Raw genomic sequence first — 5359 nt, 5'->3', positions numbered from 1 at the left:
ATACAGATAGATAGATAGATAGATAGATAGATAGTTGATAGATAAATAGATATACACATACATATATACATCATATATTATATATGTAAATGTATACATACACTCACACACACACACATATTTATATATATATAGATGTATGCATATGTAGATATATACATACATACATACATATGTGTGTGTGTATGTATGTATGTATGCATGTATGAAGTAAATGTGTGTTTTCAGTAAGACTTAAAACTAAGAGAATAGTTCTTTCAATAAACTGATTTATTTCTGTGTATATACATACAAGTGTGTGTGTGCGTGTATGCATATGTATAAATATATATGTATGAATGCATATATGTTTATATGTTTGAAAGAATGTTAAGTGTAGTCTTTAGAAAGACTGTTGTCACATATATACTTGTAAGAAAATACATGTAGTTTGTTTTTTGTACTTATCATCACTCACACACACACACACATACACACGCACTCACACACACGCACTCACACACATGCTCTCACACACAGAGGCAAAACATGCAATTACAAACATATAAGTTTGTGAGTGGATATACTCTCTCTTCTTGTTGCAATTGTTCAACCATACATCTACAGGGATGAAGAAGTCATGCATGAGTGCACACGCATGCACACACAATCTTACGTATGCATCCTCATGCAAACTATGTGTAATATATACATATACATATATACATATATATATATATATATATATATATATATATATATATATATATATATATATATATATACACACACATATATATACATACATACATATACATATATACACATGCATATGTGTGTATATGTGAGTGAGTATTTATGTATATATGTATGAATGAATGAAAGTATGTATGTGCAGACATCAATATGTTCATACACGTGTAAGAAAATAAAGGGATATGTACTTTTCTATAGAGAGAGGAAGATTGTTTTATAGATGGTTTTTATATGAAGTATATAGCTTGATATTTGTGAAAATCACCTCACAGATAAGGTTACATTAACAGTGCACATGTATGTGAACTGTGAGAGGGTATTATTGTATGTGGTTCACTACTGTATTGAACTGGCTTCTGTAGGATTTCTCTGTCAAGAGAAGAAGAGGGAAAAGAGAGATATAAAGATATCTAGAGTTAGAGAGAGAGAGAGAGAGAGTGAAAATAAGACTAAGAATCGAAGTGAGTGAAAGAGAGAAAGAGAGAGAAGGTGTAAATGCAAGTGAGGAATGGAAAATGAGAAAGACAAAAAGAGAGGGAAATAGAGAGAAATTGAAATTTAACACAGAAAGGGAAAGTGAAAGTAGAAAAGAAGAGCAAAAGAAGGGTGAATAAAGTGAAAGTAAACACAGAAAATGAAAGCGAAAGTAAGGGTGTAGAAGGGAGAAAGAGAAATATAAAGTGGGACTCACTCATAGAGTGGAAGAGAGATAAAGAGATACAGAGAAGGTAAGGGGTAAGTGAGGGAGGGAAAGAGAGAATAAGAGATAGAGAGTGAATGAGTAACAGAGACAGAGAAAGCACGAAAAGGAGTGAGTGTGGAAGTGAATAGGTGACAGAGAATGTCACTAAGAAAGCAAAAGTATGGAGAGAGAAAGCAAGAGAAAAAGAGGAAAGAGGGAGAGATGAATGAGTAAGGGAGTGAGTGAGTGAGAGAAAGCTGTGCAGAGCTAGTGGGCAGAGAGGCAGGAGGAGAGTTGGTAGCAAAACAGGAAAGTGAGCAGCAGTGGTGTTGGTGGTGTTGCTCATGGTGAAAGTGTGGTGGTGGTGGTAGTATTGTTGTTGTTGTCGATGCTAGTGCTGGTGCTGGTGATGTTGTTGTAATAGTAGTTGTTGTTGTTGTTGTTGTTGGTAGTGGAGGCGGTGGTGGTAGTGGTGGTGGTGGTGGTGGTGGTGGTGGTGGTGGTAGCGAGACTTTTTCTGATCCATTCCAGTGTTAAGCACATTAGCCAGTCAGTGGGTCTGTCAGGGATCACAGTAAGACACAAGCAAACAGAGTGATTGTGTGAAACACTCTCAAGAGGAAGAGGTGAAAGTTCACACCTACTTCAACTTCTTCCAGTAAGCTGAAACTCACTAATGTACAGTTGTTCTTTCTCTTTTTTCTCTTTCACAGTTTTTCTCTCATAACAACACTCATTACTTTGTTTATCTCTTCCTCTCTCTCACTTAATTACTCTCTTACCTTTCCTCTCTCTCTCTCTCTCTCACTTAATTACTCTCTTACCTTTCCTCTCTCTCTCTCTCTCTCTCTCACTTTCTCATTTATGATCTTTTACTTTGTCAATCTTATCCTTTGTATCTAATTACTCTTACCTTTTCTCTCGTTCTCATTCATACTCTTTTACTTTACCTATCTTTTTTTCTCATAATTACTCTCTTACCCTTTCTCTCTTTCTTTTTTTCTTTCTTTTTTCTTTCTTTCTTTCCTTCTCTCTCTGTTACGTACACTTTTAATTTTCTATTTTTCTCTCTCTTCCTCTCTCTCATACACCTGCTATTACATTTCTGTCTTAGTCTTTCTTTCTCCCATACAGACTGTCTTAACTTTTCTCTCTCTCTCTCTCTTTCTTTCACACACACACACACACACACACAGATTCACACATACATGACAACAACAAGAACATCAACAACATTTACATCAGATGTATTTCCATCACTAGCACACACAGAGCTTCTGTCAGTCAGGTTTATTCCCTAAGTTACGTTACTTTCTCACGAACCCCACTGGATTATACAACAATTTAAAAAGAAAAAAGAAAAAAAAACCTCAGGTAAGTACCATACAGGTTATTCTTATTTTACCTATTCTTCTACCTCAGTGTTACCCTCCACATTCATACCAATTAACTGTTAGAGAAACAGGTAATATAATTCAGAAGAATTATCTTAACTAATTGCAACAATTCCCATGTGTACATCTGTTTTCTGGTGATCCCATCAACTGTTAGTAACAAACATAGAACGGAGAAATATTTAGTTGGTTCTTTAAATACTTTTGAATCTTTCAGTGTATCTCTTTGATTTGATTTGATTTTGTTTGATTTTGTTTTTTTCTGTTTATAATTTTCAATGTAGATTTGTTTCCTTACTTTTTCCTGTATAGTTTCTCTCACCTCACCGACAGTGAAGAAGCTCATCACATATATAAATGTGTATGTGTGTGTGTGTATGTGCCCGTGTGTGCCTGTGTTTGTAACTGACCACAGGTTGACGACCGGCGTTGCTTTGTTTACATCCCCTGTAATTTAGTGGTCTGATAAAAGATATCGATAGGATAAGAACTGGACTTAAAAATACGTACTGGGGTTGATTTGTTTGTCTAAGACAAAACCCTTCAAAGCACTGCCCTGCTATAGCTGCAGTCCAGTGACTGAAGCAGGTAAAAGTACCCTCCCCCTTCACATACACGCACTCACCCCCCTACACACACACATTCACACACACACATTCACACACACACATTCACACACACACATTCACACACACACATTCACACACACACACATCGATAGCTTTAATTTATATTCAGAAAAAATATCCGTAAAACTGCATGGTAAAGAAGGAAGATAAACATTATTTCTATTTTCTTTCAAAAGCTGGGACTCTCTTATATATTTCGTGGCTGGAAGTGGTGGTGTTGTATCAGATTTAATTGCAGCACTGTTCTGAGTTCAATTCACGGTAGCAATTGAAATTTGCATGGTATTTAGTTTGGATGGGGGCTGTGCCATCTTAAGGCATAGATAGGCATACCAGGCAGTTACTCCAGAACCCCATTTGATCTAGGGGCCCAATGCTGATTAACGTATGTTGCAGCTGTCTGTTGTGTATGTCAGGGTCCCAGTGTATTTCGTTAACTAGGAGCCTATAAATCTTGTTAAGAAGGTCCTATTGTTGGGTAGTGAATTGATGTAAGGAGTAGAAATAAGGAATAATCTGGGTTCAATTTTTAAACTCTTTGTTTTCTTCTTCTGAAAGAAAGAAAAGAATAGATAAATGTAAAAAAAAAAAAAAAAAAGAAAAATATGTGACGGTTGAGACAACAGCAGAGAATCAGACTAAATGGTTGACAGTGTCTTAGTACTCACGATTTAGAGTTCAATTCTCACCGACGTCAATTTTTTTTACTTTTATTTAACAAAGAAAATTATATACTGAAATATACATGCTGAAATATACATTTTGGTTTCAAATTTTAGCACAAGGCCAGCAATTTTGGGAAGGGGCTAGTTGATTATATCAACCCCAGTACTTTACTGGTATTTATTTTAAAAACTCAAAAAGGATGAAAGGCACAGTCAACCATGGTGGAATTTGAACTCGGAACACAAACTTGGACGAAAGCTGAATATACATATTGTCATTCAAGTTCACAGAGCTGACTTTCATAATTTTATAATTCTCTGTAATTATACATAGCTTGCATGTGGGATATACTGTTTGTTTTTCAGTCTGTCTGTCAGCCTGTCTGTCAGTGCCTTTCCCTCTCACTTTCCCTCATGTAATTGTGATTGTTGAGCCATACATCTACTGGAATAAATTATCAAGCATGCACATGTAAACACTAATACACAAACACACACACACACGCGCATGCACACACACACATACACACATGCATATAAACTGAAACATGCACACACTTGTTTATGTGCATACACACACACAAGCACAGGTGCATACGAGCATGCGTGCACACACGCACATTGCCATGCACTTAAATACACATACATACACACATGCTTATATACATATGTACTCTCATTCAAAGCAAACTCGTCATTGACAAAAAAAAAACAAGGAAGTAAATTGAAATGCAAAAAGAAATTATAGACAAAATACAAACTAATAAACAAATTATTCAGACTCTGTTGTTATTTGGAAAAAGTAAATCAGATATTCATTGTGGCACCAGAGGCAGAACTGATAACCATTGTCAATTTGTTGCTATTAAAAACTTTACTACAGTACTGCAAATGCTCACTATCAGTAACACCCATCTAAAGTTTTGAAATAACACAGGGCTAGTATAAGCTCCAAGAACAAAAGAAAAAAACCTGAAAAACACAAAGCCCGGGATCGATATATTTTGGGGTCTTGTGCTGTTTTGTGCTTTTAAAAGTCAACAAATACATTCAATATCAGGGAATTTTCATTGAAACAAAAAGAATCAAATATGTTGTCTGTCCATTGATAGAGTTGTGGCTTTCATTTTAAATGTGTTGAGTTTGGATTTAGAGAAGGAGGTTTCATTTGAATGATTGTGTGTGTGTGAGTGTGTGTGTATATATATATATATATATATATATATATATATATATATATATATATATATATAT

General features: G+C 35.2%; 1 protein-coding gene across 3 annotated transcripts in view; it reads left to right on the top strand.

Moving 5' to 3' along the window:
• LOC106879393 (protocadherin gamma-A4) overlaps positions 1–5359 on the top strand; it is a 332347-nt gene that overhangs the window by 268134 nt on the left and 58854 nt on the right. The window contains exon 1 of one of the 3 annotated variants that reach the window (XM_014928939.2): positions 1913–2791. The exons of the other annotated variants lie outside the window; for them this stretch is intronic. The gene's annotated coding sequence lies outside the window, so the exon portion shown is untranslated. Of the gene's footprint in view, positions 1–1912; positions 2792–5359 lie in introns of those variants that run through there. 3 annotated transcript variants of the gene reach the window in all.

Source organism: Octopus bimaculoides, chromosome 14 (genome assembly GCF_001194135.2).
Source record: "Octopus bimaculoides isolate UCB-OBI-ISO-001 chromosome 14, ASM119413v2, whole genome shotgun sequence".
Lineage (NCBI taxonomy): Eukaryota > Metazoa > Mollusca > Cephalopoda > Octopoda > Octopodidae > Octopus > Octopus bimaculoides.
The sequence above is the reverse complement of the archived record's forward strand: the minus strand, read 5'-3'. Positions and strand labels throughout refer to the sequence as shown.